Here is a 23556-nt window from a genome sequence, read left to right on the forward strand (position 1 = left end):
GGGCAGATCACTTGAGGTTAGGAGTTCGAGACCAGCCTGGCCAATATGGTGAAACCCTGTTTTTACTAAAAATACAAAAATTAGCCAGGCGTGGTGGCATGCGCCTGTAATCCTAACTACTCGGGAGGCTGAGGCAGGAGAATTGCTTGGGAGGCTGAGGCAGGAGAACCTGGGAGGTGGAGATTGCAGTGAGCCGAGATCACGCCACTGCACTCCAGCCTGGGCAATAGAGTGAGACTCTGTCTCAAAAAAAAAAAAAAAAAAAAAATGGAAGAAGCAGTGAGAGTCAGATTGCAGCAGGACAAGCCACAGACAAAACTTCTCAGACACCGGGTCAAAGAAGGAAGGAGCTTTATTCAGCCAGGAACTTCGGCAGACTTGCGTCTCAAAAGCCGAGCTCCCAAGTGAGCAATTCCTGTCCCTTTTGAGGGCTCACAACTCTAAGGGGGTGCACGTGACAGGGTTGTGATCAATTGAGCAAGCAGAGGGTACGTGACTGGGGGCTACATGCACCGGTAATCAGAACGGAACAGAACAGGACAGGGATTTTCACAACGCTTTTCTATACAATGTCTGGAATCTATAGATAACATAACTGCTTAGGTCAGGGGTCGATCTTTAACTACCAGGCCCAGGGCACGGCACCAGGCTCTCTGCCTGTGGATTTCATTTCTGCCATTTAGTTTTCACTTCTTCTTTCTTTGGAGGCAGAAATTGGGCATGACAATATGAGGGGTGGTCTTCTCCCTTAAGATGGCTTCTATCTCAGGCAGTCCCCACACTGCCGCCAGGTGAAAACACGACAGCTTCCTGCCTCCCGCAGTTGCTGTCCCTGCCAGACCCAGCCCTCCTGCTCCTTTGTGTGCCCAGGGCCAGCAGTGACTCACCAGTGACCTTAATCCTGGCTGCTCCCCCAGGAAGGCAACCACCGACACCTGGCTCCTCCCTTGGGAACTGACGCTGACAAAGCCACTTTTTGCCACTACCTTGCCCTGAGTGGGTTCCATCTTTGGGGTGCTAGATTAAAAATTGAAGACTTTATTGAATAGATCCAACACCAAGATCAGAATTTCCTAACTTTATGGTGGTGGACACTATCTCTGAAGCTACATTGAGTTTATTCTGAATTCACTGGATAAATATGTATGGAGAGCTTCCAGATCTGGAGATGAGGCCCTGCTCTCATGGGACTTATATTTTGGAAGAGGAGACAGCCAATCAAATCTCACTTCCCCAAATATAATTTATATCTGTGTATCTTATTGTCAATGCCCTCCATCAGAAACACCTGCAGTTGAACAACTTGAGCTTATTGTTCCGAGGGAGACCACACACGATGGGGTAACCATGGGCATCTCAGTACAGGAGCGTTAAGAAGAACCTATAGTAGAATTTGGGCTTCAGTTGGGTGGCTTTGGAGAGGACCCAAGGAAGTAGGGATTTGCTCTGCATCAGCTGCCCTCAGAAAGCAGGGATAAGTCTGGGATAGGTTATCTTATCCAAAAGGACAGCTGACTAGAGTGAGGTTAAAGCTAGAATTAACCAAGAGGCAGCAGTCATTCATAGCAGCCGGGAGAGGAGGATGTTTGACACTTTGGGGCTTGGACGATGTTAGTGCTTTGTCTGTGTTCGGACATGATGATGGAGTGGGCTTGTTTGTCTTGATCACTCATGGTCACAGAGTGCTCTTTTCTTTCTTTCTTTCTTTTTTTTTTTTTTAGATAGAGTCTTTCTCTTGTCACTCAGGCTGGAGTGCAATGGCGCAGTCTAGGCTCACTGCAAACTCCGCCTCATGGGTTCAAGTGATTCTCCTGCCTCAGCCTCCTGAGTAGCTAGGATTACAGGCGCCTGCCACCACGCCTGGTTAATTTTTTTATTTTTAGTAGAGATAGGGTTTCACCATGTTGGCCAGGCTACTCTTGAACTCCTGACCTCATGATCCACCTGCCTTGGCCTCCCAAAGTGCTGGGATTACAGGCGTAAGCCACCATGCCCGGCCACAGTGCTCTTTTCTGATGCTGATGGTCCATGACATTGTTTATGTTCAACAGGAGAGCACCAAGGCCTAGCTATGCATGTAGGCCAGCTCCTCCCTGCCAGGGGTTGCCTCTCTCTCTGTCTCTCTCTCTCTCTCTGTATGTGTATATACTTTCAAGTGGAAGTAAGTGCCTTGGAGATATGGACTAGAGTGAGGGACTGCCAGGAGTGGGGAATGTGGCTGCTCAGGGTGGTCAGGAAGGCCTAGGTGGCAAGGTGACACGTGAGTAGAAACTGGAAGGAATCAGGGGAGGGAACCGAGTGGCCCTCTGAGGGAGAGCAATCCTATAGAACAACAAGGGCAAGGCCCTGAGCAGGAGTGGGCTTGGCCTGTTTGAGATCTCGAAAAGGGATCAGTAGGTCTGCAGCAGAGCATGTCAGGGTCAGGAACAGGGAGGTGGGAGTTGACGTGTGAGGGTGGCCCAGGCCAGACCAGGGCAGGCTTATGGGCCAATGGTAAGACTTTGACCTTCACTCTGAGTGAGGTGGGAGCTACTGGTGGATTTCGAGGGGAAGACAGACATAGTGAGATTATCTTACAAGAAGATTCCCTGGCTGCTGTGTTGAGAACATATTCTATGGGAGCAGGGTGAAAGAGGGAGATGGTCTGGAGGCTGCTATACTGTCACAGAGGAGAGACAATGACAGTATCTCTAGACCAGCCTAGGGGTGGCAGTGGAAGTAGTTACTACTCAGACTCAACAGGGATTTCCTGATGGATTGATGCATGGTGTAGGAGAGAATGATGCCAAGTTTTATCTTACAAAACGAAAGACTGAGTTGTCCTTTCCTGAGATGGGGAAGCCCACAGGGAGAGCAGCCATAGGAGCTCAGTGGAGACAGATTGAGGGTAAGGCGCCCTAGACATGCACATAGAGATACCCAGTAAGCAGCTGCACCCATGGGCTTGGAGTTCATGGAGAAGGCGGGGTGGGAGCACAGCGTTGGCAGTTGCCAGTGCTTATATGAACGTAAGGCATGGGCCTGGATGAAATCACTTAGCGTGTGTAGGTAGGGAAGGGAATAGGTCTTCTTATCTCCCTATGCTCCCTACACTCGCTTCCTGGGCACTCCAATATTTGCAAGTCTGAGAAGTAAGAAGGAATCATCAGAGGAGACTGAAAAGAACATCTGAGGAGGTAGAAAGAAAACCAACAGGCCAGGCGAGGTGGCTCACACCTGTAATCCCAGCACTTTCAGAGGCCAAGGTGGGCGGATCACCAGAGGTCAGGAGTTTGAGACTAGCCTGACCAATATGGAGAAACCCTGTCTCTACTAAAAATACAGAATTAGCTTGGCGTGGTGGTGCAAGCCTGTAATCCCAGCTACTTGGGAGGCTGAGGCAAGAAAATCACTTGAACCCAGGAGGTGGAGGTTGCTGTGAGCTGAGATCACACCATTGCACTCCAGCCTGGGCAACAAGAGCGAAACTCCATCTTTAAAAAAAACAAAACCAAGAATTTGATCATCTATTAACAAATATATATTGAATTCTACACATCATCCCAGAATTTCTGAGACTTCAGATTCTGGGCCACCAGGAATACTAGCTAGATGGCAATGCTGGGAGGAAGGTATTGGTAAGGACTGTTGGTGGACAACAGGCAACTATTCTTCCCTCTTCCTTGTTAACAGAATCCTGGCTTTGAGGAGGCGATGTAATAACATAAAAGTCTACATTTCCCAGCTGCTCTTGCAGGTAGGAAAACTAAATTCTGTCCATAAACAAAAGTGTTATGTGGGACTTCTGCAGTCTACATAAATGGAGCTAATCAGGCTGGAAGACACACATCTGATGTTCTTCCACCATTTTTCCTTCCTACTGTCTGGGATATAGATGTTAGAGTTGGAGTCCTAGCAGCCATCTTGGACTACAGGACAACCTTGTAAACGGGAACCAAGCATTACAGATGAAGAATAAGAATACAGTAGCCTGTGTTTCTGACAACTGTGGAGTGGCCAACAAGGAATAGCTTGACTTTAGATTTCTTTTGCATAAGCAAGAAACTTCTATCTTGTTTCAGTCACAGCTAATTTGGGGTTTTCTGTCATATGCAGTAAAAACTAATTCTAACAGATATGAGATTTATTCATAGTATTTCAAAACTGTGTAGACAACTTTGGTGCAGCCCCAAGAGTTCTGAGACGAATTCATGGCCCTGCCCTCCCAGAACTCCTTGCACAGCAGGTGGACTAGGTAAGCAGGCCATTACAACACTGGCTGGTAAGGGCTGTGTTGACGGTAATGCTCCAGGGTCTGCAACAGATGGCAAGGCAAACTTCCTCTCCTCCTCTCATCTTCTTTCAAATTGTACCTAAATTCAATTAACTCCACACGTGTTCTTGGTCTGATTTTGTCCCATTGCTTATACTGTATTTGATTTTAATATATTCTAGTACCTAATTTAAGCCTTGGAGTTGAAGAGAGGAAAAATGATAATGTGGACCAGATTTTATTTGGTTGGCACTTATAATTTTACAGCGAACCTGCATAGAATAATAAGCAACAGTTATAAACTTGCCAAGAATCAATTATGCATGTGGAGCTTCATTCAACCAACAATTCTATAAACACTCTAGTGCTAGAAAATCGGCAGGATGATAAACTACAAATGTGATCTCTGTCATTTCCTTAATGAAGCAATTACTTTGATGCTAATGTGTCACAGTTGGTTCCTTCTGGTAGGTTCGCGGTCTCACTGACTTCAGGAATGAAGCTGCAGACTTTCACAGTGAGTGTTACAGCTCTTTGAGGTGGTGAGGACCAAAAGAGTGAGCAGCAGAAAGATTTATTGTGGACAGGGAAAGAACAAAGATCCCACAGCGCAGAAGGGGACCTGAGTGAGTTGCTGCTCCTGGCTGGGTGTGGCCAGCTTTTATTCCCTTATTTGTCCCCGCCCATGTCCTGCTGATTGGTCTATTTTACAGAGTGCTGATTGGTCCATTTTACAAACCTCTAGCTAGCCACAGAGTGCTGGTTGGTGCGTTTCTACAGAGCACTGATTCGTGCATTTTACAAATCTCTAGCTAGGTACAGAGCGCTGATTGGTGCGTTTTACAATCCTCTGGTAAGACAAAAGTACTCCAAGTCCCCACTGGACCCAGAAAGTTTTGCTGGCTTCACCTTTCACTACCTTTTCTCTTCTGAAGGCACCTTAACAGTGCACTTGGCAAGCTTCTTACCTCTGGCCAATACTGTTCATAAGTATCAGAACCCTGGTGTCTGCAGATCTGCAGATCTGGGCCAAATGGAAGCACAAAAAGTAATCTATATTGAGCACTTACTACGTGCCAGGCCTATTCCATATGTTATCTTAATCTTTCCCATACCACTGCAAGAAAGGTTTTAGAATCCTCTTCACCAGTAAGAACCAGACACCAGAGAGTCTGAGCCATCTGCTTCAGTCCTACCTAACTCTTGAGGAGCAGGGCGGGGTTTCAAATCCAGAACATCAAACTGTTTCTCAAAAATATCTTCCCTGGTGGTATCTTCTCATCATCTCCCAGTCTTTTAACCCTGGAATATCTGTCCGGTCTAAGTAGCTTTCTACCCAGGGATTCTATTTCCCAGGTTCCACCAGTCACAATCCTATCCCCTCTCCCAAATCTTTGTACGCTTCCTTAAACCTTCCCTGCACCTCCCACCTCCCTCAAGGTGACCTCTGCTTTCTGGGAATTTCCCCGCCCCAGGCTTGACTCTTTCCTTCTTATCACTTTCTATGCTTTACCTTTTGTATCCTTAAGCAACCTACTTGAATTACTGATTATCATTGGGAGGGAGAAAAGAGAGGACATTTATTGTGCACTCATTTTGTCTGGGAGTTTGTCTCCTTTAATCCCCCAAATAATCCGATGAAGAGTTTTTATCTGCCGCTTTACGGATGAGATTGGACACACACAGCAAGCTGAAGGAGTAGTCAGGAGGGAAAAGGACGAGGAATCACAAACCGTTCTCCCCCTCCGAGACGAGTGCATGGTGTGGGCGTCCGGGAAACGTTCCTGGAAGAAATTATTGGATGGATGGATGGATGGATGAATGAATGAACATTTAAAGGCTGGCTTACAAAAGGAGTTTAGTGAGAAATAACACAGAGAGAAGAGCTGAAATACCCCGAAAAATACAGATTTCAAGTACTGCAGAAAGTCCCAAACATTCAAACAAGCCCAGAGTGAAAGAAAGGGTTTCATTAACACTCGGGCAAATGTGGTTCTGCAGAGTCTAAAGAGATCTACAACACTTGTGACCCGAACACAAAAGAGGCATATGCAATCTACAATGCTCCCTCCGGAAAGCTCTAGAACACCGTCGCGTTTTGTTCCCAAACTTGGGCCGCTGGGGTGGGCAGGCGCCTGTCTCTTTAAGAATCTGGTCGAAGTCCTTTTCCTCGCCCCTCCCCGCCCCCGGCCCCCCCACGCCCCCGGTCCCCCCTACCCCCTCGGGGCCGGCGCGGCGTGGGGCCCACCCCTTTCTTCTCTGAGGCTGCACTGAAGGGGTCGGCTACCCATCCGTCACAGAGGCGATGCCTCTGATTGGCTGCTGCCCTTCGGGCCGGGAGGCGGGGCGGGAAGGCCGGAGAAACTAGTTTGTTGGTGGCGCCTCGGCTATACCGCAGCGGGAGCGTTTTGGACTGTAGAGAGCCGGCCGACGGGAGCCACGGCGGGGCCTGCAGAGCTCGCGCGGTCGGCTAGGGGTGGTCTCTGAGGCGGCGGCGGCGGGGAGCGCCTCCGGCAGTGAGTACCCAGGCCGGGCGGGGGCGCCGTGCTCTGGCCGCTGCACCCGCGTCCCCGCTCCCTGCGCTGGGGACTCGCCACCCCCGGGCCGGGCCGGGACCTAGTGCTCGGAGCCCCAACGGGGCTGTGTGTCCCGGGAGGAGCCTGCACGGCTGGGGCGGGGGCCTTGGGACAATGGTGGGGAGCGGCGGCCGGCCGGCACCCCGCGGCTCCGCGAGGGAATTCACCGAGAGCTCTGCGCGAGGGAATGAATTGTTTGGCAAATGGATGTTGCGCGCGGGAGCCGCTACTCTTTCCCCAGGGAGTGGTTGATTCATTGAGTCCGCAGACTCTCTTTTTAAAAAATTACTATTGATCCTGGACAGAGAGACTGCTTGTCTTTGAGGACGCGAGCGGCGATGCCCCGCGCCTTGGACGCCCAGGCCGGATGGCTGCCTGCCCGGCGCAGAGCGAGAACCCGGGGTTCACAAGGGGAGGGTCTGCGCGGGCCTGGCCGCGGAGCCCCGGGCCGTTCACGTTCCCCCTGCCAGGGTCCCTCGTTTCGGTTTGCAGAACTGTCCAGCGGCAGAGAAAGGTCGCATTCGAAGGCACACCCACCTGTCCACCTGGGTGGCGGCCAGCCTAGCAGGTCCAGAGCAAGCCCTCCAGCCTGACTCTAATTCCCACGCTTGCCCTGGCTCCGAGACACCACCGCGCGATGTTACGCCCCCACTCCCCCTGTCTCTTTCGTAGTTGCTTTAGAAGCTTTTCTTTTGGGGGCTTGTGCCCGGGAGATACCAGATACTTTTTTGTGTTGCTGCTCTAAGCCCCCAAAGTGCATTCCCATTGTCTTTGAACAAAGAAAAATCTCTCTAGAGGCCTGACCCCGCGAACTGTGGGTGAGGGGGCGGAACCAGGCCCCTGCAGATTTAATCTGGACGCTCTTGGGTCCTGCTGGATCCCGGTGGCTTTGACCTTGGGGAGGGCGGGCTGGGCTTTGACTCTCCTCGGTAGTCAGGGCAGAGAATGCTAGGTGTCTGGACCATCTGGTTCCACTCTGTCGGCCCAATAGAGGGAGGAAGGGAAGTAAGTTAGCAGTGGCACCAGGAGAGGAGGCAGGATCCCACGGTCTGTATCCTGGAGCAGATTCCAGTGACTGTGATGGGGCCAAGCCCTTTGGGACCCTGGGCCCCAGTCTCCCCATTCATAGGAGGAACTGATGCTCAGTGTGCTGATCTGAGCTGTGAGGATTCCTGGCATGTTGGTGAAGGCTTGCCTGGGGGTCTGGGGAAGAGTAGGACACAGTCTACCCCATCTCTGGGTCCATTTGGTGTCCCAAGACCGGAGGCCCTTGGGTCCCCAAGCTGTGCCTGTGAAGGTTGACGGAGTCAGTCTTTTTCTGGCCCGGCAGCTATTTCAGTTTTGAGTCATTTGTCAGGCAGTGGCTCCAGGGAGGTTGATAAAAGGGAAGCAGAAATGGAAGACACCTTCATCCTGGGGTCTTGGGCTGCAGTTGGATTTATGTGTGTGGTGCGGAGAGAAGAGCTGAAGACAAGCTGTATGCTCCACATCGGAAGCAGGTTCTGCAGCCCGATGCCCCTTAATAGCGTTTTAAATCTGCGGGCACCCCGTGTGGGCAGAAGAGAGCAGGAAGAAAAGAGAACAATTACCCAGTGAAAAGCAAGCTTGATTCGTCCGTCTATCACTTGGGCGGGGGCAGCGGGGAAGGGTAGTATGAGTGAGAATGTTACTTAGTGGGTGGTTTGTGACTGATTGATTAATTCATTCATTCATTGTTTGAACAGACCTGAGTGGGCACCTGCTGTGTGCCAGGCCCTGGGTTAGGTGCTGGAGACTCTTCCTTTAGTGAGCACCTACATAAGGGAGTGCCGGCACATGGATTAGGAACCATGACACATCGTAGTGATAGAGGTAGCAAGAGGAGCGGAGGAGACACAGGTGGGCAAGGCTTCTTGGGGAGAGGATGCCTTGACTAAGATGGGAAAGGCATGTCACAGCCCAGATTCCAGGTGTAGGGCAGCCACCTTTTTCCTGTCTCTCACCCACACTTCTCCCAGAGGCCAATTCATTGCCAGCCTCAAGATGGGCACAGGTTGAGGCCATGGAGAATGCAAGTGGGATGTGGTGGAAGGTTTGCTCTCGTCCCTCGTGTCTGGCCGCACAGTCAGCAGTCCAGCGCATTTGCAGGAAGCTGGATGGCTTCTGGATGCAGCCTCTCTTCTCCGGGGATCCTGAAAGAACCTACGTCCCTGGTCCCAAAGACCAGCCCATTGTCTGAGCCTCTAGTCCCTCTGTACCAGCAGGCAGTGTAGGCGTAGCCTGGCCAGTGTGGGCAGAGCTGGCACAAGAAAACACAGTGGCCAGACACAAATGAATTGGTTGATTGAAATGCTGGTTTTCATCTAATGTGGTAAATTTCATAATTTAATTGCCTCAGCCAGCCAAGGCTGTTGAAGCATTTTCCCCACCAGGAAACACTTAGTTGGAACAAGCTGTGGGTAGAGGGGAGGTGCAGAGGAGCAGGGAGGAGGGAGAACTTAAGCATCCACAGCTTTCAGTCACAGCATCCTAGCAGGACTTATCAATCAGCAGCTATCCCCAGCTGATGGAAGTCAGCCCAGCCCCTACAGCAGGTTCCAACCCCTTTCCTGGACCACCTCATTGCCGTACCAGCCTAAAGGTGTCAAAAGCTGATACCTGTCATCTTCAGGGCCTCATCATCCCATACTGCCTCCAGGTCCTTCTGGGGCTGTTAGGAGCTGGGGAAGGGGTGCTGTGGGATTAGGTGGGGAAGCGAAGGGGTTTAGGGATAGGAAGGGCTCCCTGTTAAGTCCTCTTAACCCAGGAGCAGTGGAAAGAGCATGGGCTCTGGCACCAGACTGGTGTTCAAATGCTGTGGGTCTGTGATCAAGTTCCTTAACCTCATTGAGCTTTGTTAGCTTTTCTCAGGGATATGGTGAAGGTTAACCACCATATTATGCAGAATCCCCTAGAATGGGGTCTGGCACCAAATGGGTGTCAGTCATGCCAGGCTCCCCTTTCCCTTTTTGGTTTTGGTCTCTGGGTGTAGAATTGAGCTTGGGTGCTTTTGCTCTGCAGCTGATTTGCAGCCCTCCCCTGAGCCCCCAGTCACCTCCCCCTACCCCGGCCCCGTCCCTCTCTTGACACTCTTTCTTATTGCTAAACCTTTCCTTCCAAGCCCTGCCCCAGCACCTTGTTGGATGATAAAGGATACGTGTGTATGTATTGACCTTTTTTTCTTTTTAAGAAGGAGTCTCGCTCTGTCGCCCAGGCTGGAGTGCAATGGTGCCATCTTGGCTCACTGCAACTTCCACCTCCCGGATTCAAGCAATTCTCCTGCTTCAGCCTCCTGAGTAGCTGGGATTACAGGCACACACCACCATGCCTGGCTAATTTTTGTATTTTTGTAGAGATGGGATTTCTCCATGTTGTCCAGGCTGGTCTTGAACTCCTGACCTCAGGTGATCTGCCTGCCTCAGCCTCCCAAAGTGCTGGGATTACAGGCATGAGCCACTGTGCCTGGGCTTTTTTTTTTTTTTTTTGAGACAGAGTCTTACTCTGTTGCCCAAGCTGGAGTGCAGTGGTGCAATCTCAGCTCACTGCAACCTCCACCTCCTGAGTTCAAGCAGTTTTCTGCCTCAGCTTCCCCAGTAGCTGGGATTACAGATGCCCGCCACCACACTCGGCTAATTTTTGTATTTTTAGTAGAGATGGGGTTTCACCATGTTGACCAGGCTGGTCTTGAACTCCTGACCTCGTGATCTACCTGCCTTGGCCTCCCAAAGTGCTGGGATTATAGGTGTGAGCCACTGCGCCTGGCCTTTTTTTTCTTTCTTTCTTTAATGGCAGCTCTGTGGTCTCAGAAATCAATTTCATTGAGAAATTGCACCAAATTTTCTGCAAATACATACAAATCTTCCCAGCCATACTTTTCTCCCACAGTGGTCTCCCGTGCCCTGACTTGGGTACAGAGTATGAGGCTCACCTGGGCCACGTCTTGTTTCAGTGTGACCAAGGTCTGAGGCCAACTCCGTGTCTTCACCATCCGGTAGCTAGAACCTTCAGATCTGGAACCTGTTGGCAGAAAGAGCACTTGAGTTGGAGTAGGGGAGTCCTGCTTGGCCCCTGCTTGGCTGTGTGACGCCATGCAGGTTCCCTTACCTCTGTGAGCCTCAATTTGCTTTCCTGTATAATACTTCTATTAAATGTTTTGCTATAGAATTTCAAAAGTTCTTGCAAGCTCTGGTATTCAGCCGTTTTATAAGGCTTGAGTTACTTGCTTAGCCCTTCTGGTCAGGAAAAGCTTGAGCAGCCAGTAGAATACAGAGGGGCCAATTTAGAAGTCAGGAATGGACTGGGCACGGTGACTCACGCCTGTAATCCCAGCACTTTGGGAGGCTGAGGTGGGCGGATCACCTGAGGTCAGGAGTTTGAGACCAGCCTGACCAACATGGAGAAACCCCATCTCTACTGAAAATACAAAATTAGCTGGGCGTGGTGGCTCATGCCTGTAATCCTAGCTACTTGGGAGGCTGAGGCAGGAGAATCGCTTAAACCCAGGAGGTGGAGGTTGCTGTGAGCCGAGATCGCATCATTGCACTCCAGCCTGGGCGACAGGTGCAAAATTCTGTCTCAAAAAAAAAAAAAAAAAGAAGTCAGGAATGGGGTTCTAGTTCCAGCTCTGCCTCGGATGTGTGCCGTGGGAATTGGGCAAGTTACTTTCTCTAGTTTTTTCACCTGTAGAATGAGAGGGGTGACGTAAGCAAGCTCCTAGTTTCCTGGAGACTCGATTGAGATTTTCCCAGTAACTCCAAAGGGACGGGGCTATTCTTGAGCCTCCGTCAGTTCCCTGTCCTTGCCCACTGCCTCAGAGTTTCGGGCCTCCTGCGAAGGGGTGGTGGAGACAGAAGACTGCATCAGGGAGCACCAGGCTGGGCTTAGGGGAGCAGGCGAGGGCTCAAAGGAAGGTGGTGTATGGGTTACTCATTTCCCAAGGCTGCCGCTCTGGTTGTGGGCAGGGAGCTGGGCAGCAGTTCATGGGAGCACCAGGATGACCCCCTCTGGAATGGCTAGGGTGAGACCTCCCTAGTGGGATGTCCCTTGGGCACAGAGCCAGGGCCACCTCCCAGCAGAGAGTTGGACAACGAGCTCTGAGGAGCAAGGGGGATCTTGAGCAAATTAGCCGGACGTGGTGGCAGGTGCCTATAATTCTAGCTACTTGGGAGGCTGAGGCAGGAGAATCACTTGAACCCTGGAGGCAGAGGTTGCAGTAAGCCGAGATTGCACCATGGCACTGCAGTCTGGGCAACAGAGTAAGATTCTGTCGCAAAAAAAAAAGGGGGATCTTGAGGGAGCCCAGTGGGGCAGGAGGAGGCGGCTGAACACCAGCCTGCAAGACCAGTTGGATGACTCCTCCCACAGGGAAGCAGAGCTGAGCAGGCCGTGGGAGCGCTGTGCCTGCTGCCACCAGCCCAAGGGCCACATTCACCTTAGGTGTCACTCCCCACCCACCTCTGCCAGGAGGAGCCTTCCACCATCAGCCATGTGGTGAGGAGTAGGATGCAAGGAAAGAATGGAGACAAAAAAGCCTTGCTTACATTTTTGCCTGTTCCCATTGGGCCCCCAAGGAGAGGCTGACCACAGATCCATCTAGGCTGAGCATAATTAATTTCCTAATTGAGATAAGGAGAAGCTTTGCTCATTCAAACCGCAGGACAAGCTGCCAGCCATGTTTGCTGTTGGCCAGGCCAATTTGTGAGAGGAGTGAGGGCCAAGAGATGGAGCAGTTCTCTTTCTAGAAAACTATGGTGATTCCATCCATTGCCCAGAGTTCATATTCTGCACTCTAGCTGAGCTTGTGAGACCTTGGCAGCAAGTCCCTTAACCTGTGAATGCCTCTGTTGTTCACAGGCTTGGAAATCTGAGGGAGAAAGGTATCCAGCTCCATTCATGCCACAAACATTTATTTAGTTTTCTGAATGGCTCGCCCTGGAGTAGAAGCTGAGGAAAGAAAGTCAGGTTCAAAGAGCACCTGCTTGGGAGCTCAGTGTCTGACATGGGAGGCAGACAGGTGGTATGGCACAGTGCTAGAGTCTCAATAGTGGGCATGTTGAGAGTCTGCCTCAGTTTCCTCATTGATGAGGTGAGGAAGTGGACTGTTGGTTTCCTCATTTCAAATGTGTCCAGGGAATTTTTTTTCCCCATCTGTTCTCTGCCAGGCTCTGGGATTCAGTGGAGAACAAGGCAAGGTTCTCCCCGGCCCCCTCCTGATCCCACATTCAGCTGAGGGAGGCAGACAACAGACTGACAAAAATATGAAGCTGCAGAGGAAGTAGACAGGGAGGTGTGGGAAGATGGTCAAGTGAGGATGCCCTCCAAAGAGGAGTCAAGGAAGGCCTCTCTGGGGTGGTGACATTTGAGCCAGCCGCGGGAGGATCAGAGAAAGGCCTGCCAGGTGGGGAGCACAGCTCGTGCAAAGACTGGGCCTGTGTGGGCTGCGGACGAAGACACCATGAGGCACAGAGAGGCGCCACACCCTGACTATCTGCAGTCCTCTGGTACAGGGGGAGACTAAGGATAACATTGTTCTCTTTCATTTTATTGTTTTTCTCTGATTTAAATAATATATCAATGGATTTCCTTTTTTTTTTTTTTTTTCCTTGAGAACTAGTTTCTCTCTCATTGCCCAGGCTGGAGTGCGGTGGCGCGATCTCAGCTCACTGCAACCTCCACTTCCTGGGTTCAAGCGATTTCCTGCCTCAGCCTCCCAAGTAGCTGGGATTATAGGTGCAAGCCAGCACGCCCAGCTAGGATTTCCTTTATAAATGAAAAGTATAGGAAAAGATGGAGCACAGTGTGAGGGTCCATCCTCTCCTTTGTATCTGTCCACAGATGGGTGCATACCCTTCTAGTCCTCCGTTGTATGTGTAGATTTTGCATTTATGTAATTTGAATCATACTCAATACTCTACAACTTATACCACTTAGTGTGTGGTGGAGCTCTTTTTTACAGTGTCGTCATATTCCACACTGCAGCCAAACCATCATTTCCTCTCATTGTGTCCTAAGGAGAGACTTTAGGTCATGCCTCATTTTCCCTGTACGATCAATGAAATCTTGTGTGTCCTTGATCATGCATCTTTATGAGCAAGTGTGATTATGTTAAATTTTCATTGTCAAAGCCAAATGCCTTTTGCAAAGACTTATTCAGTTTACTGTCCCACTAATAATAGTGCCTGAGTGCCCATTTCTCTACAGACTCACCAATTTTTTTTTTTTTTTTGAGATGGAGTTTCGCTTTTGTCACCCAGGCTGGAGTGCAATGGCGTGATCTCGGCTCACAGCAACCTCCGCCTCCTGGGTTTAAGCGATTCTCCTGCCTCAGCCTCCCAAGTAGCTGGGATTGCACGCATGCACCACCAAGCCCAGCTAATTTTGTATTTTTGGTAGAGATGGGGCTTCTCCATGTTGGTCAGGCTGGTCTCAAACTCCTGACCTCAGGTGATCCGCCTGCCTTGGCCTCCCAAAGTGCTGGGATTACAGGCATGAACCACTGCTCCCAGCCCCCAAATTTTTGGTATTATCCGCATTTTTAGTTTTAGTTAATGTGATGGGGCAGCGGGGGCGGAGGGGGAGTTCCATTAAAACTCCCATTGTTCCATTAAAAAAAAAAAAAGTTTATTCAGGCTTTGTCCTTTGATTCTAGTCCACGTTTGTCTTTCCAGAAGATCAAAATTTATTGAGTGATGGTTCTGCCTCTCATTGGTCTCTTGACCTCAGCTGGGGACTCATCTGTGAAATGAGGCCGTTAATCCCTGCCCGCCCCTGCCCACCACTAGGCTGCTGTATTTTTTACATGGGAAAATGTTCCTAAAAGTTCATTTTATGCTGAGAAGCTCAGCAAACATGAAGAGGCATGGTTTTTTACTAGGGAAATGGAAGTATCTGGAACATTTGAATGAATTCGGGTGTTTCTAAACAGCCAGCATATACAGGGGAGGAGCTGGGGTGACTTTGCCCATGTGCAGTGGAGCTGGCCGTAGGTGGGAGGTGTCTGCCTATTGTCCCAGAGATGCACGGGACCTTACCTGGCTGAGAGAGCCATCTGGCTGGGCTTGAGAGCTCTTCACAGAGGGCTGACCCAGTCAGTGATCTGTCACCTGTCTGCAGGAATAAAGAAATGAGCCAGGAGGACAGAGAGAGTTCCCTAGCTGATCTAGAAAAAGACCCAGAAAGGGGCAGTGGCCACCACAGACTCAACCCTGTTTACTTGCCTGTGTGGTCCCAGGAGGCATCAGGCCCCGTGATAGAGGAGCCAGGGAACTGCTGACCATGGCCTGGGCCCCAGAGGAATTCATTACTGCTGGGGTTAGGTACCTGGGGACGTTTTGGCCAGGCTCTCCTCACCCTTCAGGAAGCAACATCCAGGTTTGGCCATGATTCCCCTGCTGCCCTGGAGATGACTCAGAACCAAGCTCCAGAGGAGGCTCCTGTGATCCCAGCCAGCCTGACCTACTTGGAACAGTCTCAGGGACGGATGTAGGTAGGGGAAGGGAGAGGGTAACCAAGGGGACAATGGGACCCTCAAAGGGCTTGGTAGGGAGGCCTCCTGCCTTTATACCTCTGCAGCTAGTGAGCAGAAGGGAGAGGGGAGGGGCCTCGCTGAAAACAGTTTTTGCATTTATTAGACACCTGCTGATTCTGAGAGTTGGGTGTTTCATTAAGAGAGTAAGGGAAGCATCTCACTCTAGAGCTCGTTTTGCATGGGTTCTCCTGGGGCAGGGGGGTGAGTCGGCTGCCTTTGCTGGGATCCTGTCCCACTGCCATTCTGAGCACAGCTTGAAGGCATTTCGCTGAGTTGGAGTGAGGTCGGATCACCAGGTTTCTTTTCATGCATCAACTGGTATATCTGTGTTGCAGGAAGTTGCAGTTGCTATTTTTACCACTCCAACCAGGACTTTTTACTGGGAGGTACAATTACAAGCAAAATGCCAGGGTTTGGCTGGTTAGCTAAGCCCTGGGAGGCTGCTGTGGGCTGAGGCAGGGCCACTGCACATGGTCCTGTGTTGTACAAAGTAAGACACGTTTGCATGTGGACACACACCTACCCTGGTTGCTGGGCGGCTTTGTCTGAACCACTTCCTGTGCCTGGAGTTTCCTCTAGGTGGGGGAAAAAAAGGACTTTGCTGGGTTTTGCCCGGATAATTGTACCTGGCTGCCGGGCAGCTCCAAAACTGTAAGCCATGTTGTTCTGACTGCCCAGAAAGTTGAAGCTTTGTTAAACGAGATTGAGAACCTACTCTGTGCTACCCACTGTGCTAAGGACCAGGATACATCAGTCTCTGATGTAGAAATACATCAGTCTCTGCTCTCTAGCATCACATGTTCAGGAATTGAAAATGCAGAAAGCGTGAGTAGTCTCTGCACCTTTTGGATGATTACCTGGTGTGTTTTTAATGTCTATACATTATGACTAGAGGCCAGATGGAGCTTATATTGGTTTCTATTGCAGCATAACACATCACCACAAGCTTAGTGGCTTACTCAGTACCTCTTGGTTAGTGCACAGTTCTGTAGGCTGGAAGTCGGGGCTGGCCTGACTGCGTTCTCTACTTAGGGTCTCACAAGTCCAAAATCAAGGTGCAGCTGGACTGGATTCTTGAGGCTCTGGTGAAGAATCTGCTTCCAGGCTCAGGTTTTTGGCAGAATCGAGTTCCTTATGGTTGTAGGACTGAAGTCTGTCCCCATTTCCTTGCTAGCCGCAGCTGGGTGCCAGTCTCAATGCCCTCCATCTTCAAGCCTGCAGAGATGTGTCACATCCTTTCTTGCTTCAAATCTCTGACTTTTACTTTAGGGACCAGCTGGAGAAAACGCTGCAATTTTTTTTTTTTTTTTTTTTTTTGAGACGGAGTTTCACTCTTGTTGCCTGGGCTGAGTGCAATGGCACAATCTCGGCTCACTGCAATCTCTGCCTCCCAGGTTCAAGCAATTCTCCTGCCCCAGCCTCCTGAGTAACTGGGATTACAGGTGTGCACCACTACACCTGGCTAATTTTTTGTATTTTTAGTAGATACAGGGGTTTCATCATGTTGGCCAGGCTGGTCTCGAACTCCTGACCTCAGGTGATCCGCCTGCCTCGGCCTCCCAAAGAGTAGGGATTACAGGCATGAGCCACCGTCCCAGCCAACTCTGCTTTTAAGGGGCTTATTGACTAGATCAGGCTCACCCAGATAATCTCCCTTCTTTAAGATCGACGCCTGGCCTAAAATGTTTAAATATGGCCGGGCACAGTGGCTCACGCCTGTAATCCCAGCACTTTGGGAGGCCAAGGCGGGTGGATCGCCTGAGGTCAGGAATTTGAGAGCAGCCTGGCCAACACGGCAAAACCTCATCTCTACCAAACAAACAAACAAACAAACAAAAATACAAAAATTAGCCAGTCGTGGTAATCTCAGCTACTTGGGAGGCTGAAGCAGGAGAATAGCTTGAACCCAGGAGGCAGAGGATGGCAGTGAGCTGAGGTCGCATTGCTGCACTCCAGCTTGGGTGATAGAGCAAGACTATGTCTCAAAATAAATAAATAATAAATAAAATGTTTAAATATGGTATATGTTGATTATCCTGCAAATAATACGGCAGGTACCAGGCAGGCACCAGGGAACTCTCACGTGGGTCTAACAGATCTCTGGCTCATTTTGATTCTTTCTCCCGTGGGTATTGTGGCTAATCCCCGTTTCATTTAGCAGTGTTTATTAAGCATCTAATCGATTCTAGGTAGCAAAGATGACACAGAACACTGTCCTTGAGCTGCCAGTACAGAGAAGGGCACAATACACAGTGACCTGAGGAGTGGACAGTGCAGTCCAGCAGGAGAAGAAAGGCTGCCGTGCTGCAGCAGAGACACAGAGGGCAGAAGAACGCTCATTCTAGGAGACACGACAAAATGATGTTCTTTACTGCATGCCATATGCCCTGTGCGCTGCATGGGGTGCCACATTGTAGGTGCTCAGATTTCAGTGTATTTACTGCATTCATTTTCTGAGCATGTACTATGGACAAGGCCATCTACATGACCGACAAATATAAAATCCAGAGTGGGGTGCAGCTGTGAAGGGAGAGATTATGGAGGGGAGGGTATGGGGCTGAGCAGGGAGAATGAGAGGAAGGGAGGGGGAGAGCTAAAGCTGAGAGAGGGAGGAAGAGGGGCTGGGGGTGGGACAAAGCTGGAAAGGGAACCGATTGAACATAGCTTGGATGTGAAAGCATCATTGAAGGCTTTTGAGCAGGAGCTCTCACAATTTGGCACTGGGTTGTTAGGTGTGGGAAGAGAGGGTTCAGGGGCCTGGCCATAACCTGGCCTGCAGTGGTGGTGGCAAGACTGGGAAGGAAAACCCCAATGCAAGGTCCCAGGAAGGAGGATGCAGTGGAACTTGGTGGCTAAACAATATGCTAAAAATGTGTACATGAATGACTGGCTATTTATGGGCACCCATGTTTTTGCTATAAATACACATACATATGTAATTTCAAGAGACCAAGAATTATCAACTGCAAAGCCCAAGTGTAGCAGTCTACTCATGGCCCCTGTACTTTGCTACTGGAGGGCCTGCCCTCTGCAAACCCCTGAGGTCTGTTTTTTTTTTGGAGAAGGATGAGGTGGTCCTGTGGGGGAGAGAAGGCTTTTGATAATGAAGGGAGGAGCAGGCAGGGCCAGCTCATTAGAGGGAGACAGCCAGCAGTGGGTGAGAGGGTACTGGGTCCAGCTGCCTCTAGTGACAGCAGGCTCTAGTGCCTGCATTGTAGAACAAACAGGATGGAGACCCCCTGCATAGGCCCCCATGCTTCCTACAGAAGTTTCTTTTTGTGAGTTCTTGAAAAAAACTGTGGTTAGTGTGGAGGATAAGAAAAATCTTCTGGCCAGGCGTGGTGGCTCACACCTGTAATCCCAGCACTTTGGGAGGCCAGGGCGGGTGGATTATTGGAGGTTAGGAGTTCAAGACCAGCCTGGCCAACATGGTGAAACTCTGTCTCTACTAAAAATACAAAAAATTAGCCGGCATGGTGGCGTGCACCTGTAACCCCAGCTACTCAGGAGGCTGAGGCAGGAGAATTCCTTGAACCCGGGAGGTGGAGGTTGCAGTGAGCCAAAACCACGCCATTGCACTCCAGCCTGGGCAAAAAGAATGGAACTCCATCTCAAAAAAAAAAAAAAAGAAAAGAAAAATCTGCTACCCCAGTGTTCTCAAAGTGTGGTCTGGGTGTCCCTGAGATTCTCTTGGTGGAGAGTCCACAAGGTCAAAACTATTTTCATGGTAATACTAAAACATTATTTGTCTTTTTCACTCATTCTCTCCAGAGTGCATAACTCAGTGAACCGATGTTTTCCAAATGGCTGGTGCCTGATGTTACAAAATCACGCATGGGTAAACAATCCATTCAAAGTGCAGGACAGGCTGTCAGATGGGAATGCCACTGAGTACAAAAGTTCATTGATATGGGCTCAGATTTCACATTGCAGCTAACCTTTAAGGCACTATACTTGTCAAGTTTTAGTGTAGTATCAAAGGAGAGTATCCACAATGATCTGAAAATACAATCTCCCTTTTCCAACTATGTGTGTAAGGTTGGATTTTCTTTATATTGTATAGTCAAAACAATGCATTTCAACAGATTGAATGCAGAAGCAGATATGAGAATCCAGCCACTATCTGGTCAAAAAGTAATTTAGAAAAATGACATGTAACAGTTGCACATATTTTGGGGACACCTGTGATATTTTGATACACAGCATACAGTGTGTAATGATCAAATCAGGTAACTGGGATACCCATCACCTGAAACATTTATCTTTTCTTGGGAAATTGATTTATGAAAAACACCTGTTACTGCTGAGCACAGTGGCTCACGCCTGTAATCCCAGCACTTTGGGAGACCGAAGCAGGTGGATCATTTGAGGTCAGGAATTTGAAACCAGCTTGGCCAATATGGTGAAACCCCGTCTCTACTAAAAATACAGAAAACTTAGCTGGATGTGGTGGCACATGCCTGTAATCCCAGCTACTTGGGAGGCTGAGGCAGGAGAATTGCTTGAACCTGGGAGGCGGAGGTTGTGGTGAGCTGAGATCATGCCATTGCACTCCAGCCTAGGCGGCAGAAAAACATTTGTTATTTATGTTAACATGTGAAGGTTTTGTTATTTTAAATTAACATAGTTTTTTGCTCAGTTTTAATTTCAACTCTGGTAAATACCAATAGGCGAAACCACATAAGCAGAAGCCCCTTAGGGTCCTGAGTTATTTTTCAGTTGTAAAGATCCTGGGACCAAGCAGTTGTTGAGAAAAGCTGTACCATCTAAAGCCCCTGAAAACCGGGAGCTGAGTGTCGGACCCTGTGCCTGGCTCTGCAAACCACCTTCCCTTTTCAGTCCCTCACCAGTCCTTTGGGGTTGGTATAATTCTTTTAGTATCTGTTTCACAAATGAGGAAACTGAGGCACTGAGCATGAATCCCAGGCACAGGTCTCACAGCGCAGAGGTGGGAGCGCCGGCACGGGGGGTTGTCCCAGGCAGAGAGGAAGGCAGATGTCGGGGGGTGGGACAGGGGGAGCCTGCTCTGTATGCTCTAGTCCTCCGCCTAGTATGCAGTGCTGAGCCTGGCAGGGAGGTGTATCTCCATGTGCTGTCCTCTTTCCTGATGCCTGGGAAGACAGGCATAGATTTGCTGTGGCAGCGGGAGGCTTGGGAAATCAAGAGTTTGTAATAGCATGCCTCTGTTCAGGCACACGCAGTGTTGGTGTGCTTCATCTTCATAAATATCCTACATTTTGCTGTTTTGGAGTGAAACAGCTTTGAGTACTGGCTCCAGCCAAACTAAGGATGTGTGCACGTTGCTTATCTTCTCAGAGCCTCAGTTTGCATATCTGTACAACCAGGACAGGGAGACCTTGTGAAGATGTTGAAAGGATTGAATGAAAGAATATAGATAGGGCTCCTGCACAAAGGCTCACATACAGCAAGGTGCTTGAAGATAATACCACTTTGGACACAGAGTTCAATAGGTCAAAAGGGTGTGCAGTGAAAACAGTCTCCCCTGCTCTCCTCTCCGCCATAGCTAGCAGTAACCAATTTCTTACATAGCCTGCCGGAGAGAGTTTGTGCATGTGCCAGTAGGTGTGTCTATATTATATATTTGTGTGTGTATGAATAGTCTGGTTTTTCACACATATCAAAGGTAACATCTGAGCCGGGCGCGGTGGTTCACACCTGTAATCCCAGCACTTTGGAGGACTGAGGTGGGCAAATCACCTGAGGTTGGGAGTTGAAGACCAGCCTGACCAACATGGAGAAACTCTGTCTCTCCTAAAAGTACAAAATTAGCTGGGCGTAGTGGCACATGCTTGTAATCCCAGCTACTTGGGAGGCTGAGGCAGGAGAATTGCTTGAACCGGGGAGGCAGAGATTGCGGTGAGCCGAGATTGCACCATTGCGCTCCAGCCTGGGCAACAAGAGTGAAACTCCATCTCAAAAAAGAAAAAAGTAACATCTGATACACAGCTCTTTGATTTTAGTGGAGAAAGCCAGTTGTTTTGTTTTTGTTTTTAAGACGAAGTCTTGCTTTTGTCGCCCAGGCTGGAGTGCAATACTTCGATTTTGGCACTGCAACCTCCACCTCCTGGGTTCAAGCGATTCTCCTGCCTCAGCCTCCTGAGTAGCTGGGATTACAGGTGACTGCCACCACCATGTTGGCCAGGCTGGCAGGTGATCCACCCACCTCAGCCTCCCAAAGTACTGGGATTACAAGCATGAGCCACTGCCCGGCCCCTTTGGTGTTTTTAGACAGCTGTGTGGTACTCCACTCTGTGCAGGTGCCCAAGTTTATCTCACCAGGCCTCTTATTTGTGAACATTGTGGTTGTTTGCAGCCCTTCCTTTTGTAACCATGCTGCGGCATGTAACCATTTTGTAACCACGTGCAGGCATGATGGAAAGGAAATTTTTAGGAGTGGAAATGCTGGGGCAGAGGGCACATGCATTTGTCATTTTGTAAGATGTTGCCCAATTGTTGTCTGAGGAGATTGTGCCAGCTATGCTCCCCCTGCTCTCATCTCTCTCGGCGGGTAAAGGAAGAGTTGTATCTTGGGCTTTGGGAATTGAGAGGCATTCTCATTCTGATTCAGTATCAGCATTGACAGCCTGGAGAAGAACAGAGCTTCTGGAGAACAGGGAGAAAGAAATTCACTACCAGTAAGTGGCCAGTGCTTGGCTTTTGTTCATTTTTTGTTCTGTTCTGCATGTTCGTGTTCTTCCAAGACTGTCGCTCCTGGTGGTTCATTGAAAGTGATATCTAGGCCACAGTGCTTTTAATGGCTCCATCTGTGGGACCAGACAGGAGCAGAGACAGCCTCCCTCCAGGTCCTCAGGCTGCATCTGTTTACAAAGGCCAGTCGTGCTGTAGCGGCGGAATCCTCCTCAGGGGGCCATGTTGGCTTTGGAGGGAGCCAGTCTTGCTGCCCTTCTTTGTTTCTCTCTCTGGCTTGCTCTGGATAAGTGGAAGTAAACAAGTTACTTCACCAGGTGGGTGAACCTGAGTGCCGAGTTCTTTGTCCCCTCTGTGGTGAGAGCAGTGGAGTCCATTGTATGGACATTACTCCCGTCTGGAGCAGCAGCTGGGCTTGCAGATGACTCCCAGCTCTGGGGTCCAGAGAAAGCCTGAGCAGCGCCTCCAGGCTGAGGGGGTTGGGATGCGGCAGGTAGAAGCCAGGCGGCGCCTTCCATCTGCCTTGGCAGATTTAGAGGGGCCACCACCCCTCCCTGAGCTGAGAGAAGCCTCTTCGTTGCAGGGTGGTTTAAGTGTGGCTTGCGGGTGGCCTACCTGATAAATAGAACTTTTAGGACAGTGTGACATAAAAAAATTTTTCTCGAAAGGATTTATCTCAAGAGAATACAGTGAACCAACAGAAGCAAAAGGCATTATTTTTTCCTTGGATAAAAATTCAGAAAATTATGGGTGAATGGATTAGTAAGCCATAGTGATGTTTCCATGGACATTACAGTTTACAGTTGACAACCACAAAGACACTAGACTGAGGTTCGTGAGGGCTCCAGAAGGCTGGGTCCCCAGTGTCTGCACTTGGCAGACCCTTAATCAGTCTTTGTTCAGTAGTGAGGGAAGGGTAGGAAAATGGCAACTGTGAAAAGTTGAGGTAAAACCAGTGTAAAATAGTATTCCGTAACTGCAGTAATTTCAAAGTGTTTATTTTGGGATAAAAGCTGAACATAATAAGCCAAAGTGAAAATAGTCATTGTGTTTGCAGTGTTTCTCAATCTTGCTGGCACCCCCCACCCCTAAGCCTTTTTAGACATGTTTTTCCTAATTACACCCACCCTCCTCATTGCATTTTAATACCGCGTATATATCTATGCCTTATACATACGATGAAGAAGAGTTTTTCATTCCCCAAGAACTAAGCTGTGTGTCCCCATCCACTGCCTCCTCCCTGCTCACCCTGGTCAGGCGGTGTGGTTCTAGGGCATTAGTGTCTTTTCTGTCTTGCTCCTCACTGTTATGTCAGTAAAAGACAACACAGTGGAGCTCCTGGGTGAGGCTCTTGGCCTCTCTCCCTTGGTCTGCCGAGCTCCCACTCAAGAAGACAGGATGCTGGGCAGAAAGGCGGGTGCTGCCCATCCATGGCTGCTTCTATCTGTACCTGCCCCGGGCTGGATGTGTGGCCTGGACAGTTCCTCCCATGTGAGGGCTCGGCTGGCTTCTCC

General features: G+C 49.7%; 1 protein-coding gene across 3 annotated transcripts in view; it reads left to right on the plus strand.

Moving 5' to 3' along the window:
- The first annotated feature begins 6583 nt into the window (after window positions 1–6583).
- Window positions 6584–23556, plus strand: part of LOC105488364 (kelch like family member 25) — a 36377-nt gene continuing 19404 nt past the window's right edge. Inside the window, exon 1 of one of the 3 annotated variants that reach the window (XM_011752347.3) lies at window positions 6584–6768. The gene's annotated coding sequence lies outside the window, so the exon portion shown is untranslated. Of the gene's footprint in view, window positions 6769–17984; window positions 22030–23556 lie in introns of those variants that run through there. The other 2 variants (XM_011752344.3, XM_011752345.3) reach the window with 2 other exon arrangements.

This window comes from Macaca nemestrina, chromosome 7 (genome assembly GCF_043159975.1).
Source record: "Macaca nemestrina isolate mMacNem1 chromosome 7, mMacNem.hap1, whole genome shotgun sequence".
Taxonomy (NCBI): domain Eukaryota; kingdom Metazoa; phylum Chordata; class Mammalia; order Primates; family Cercopithecidae; genus Macaca; species Macaca nemestrina.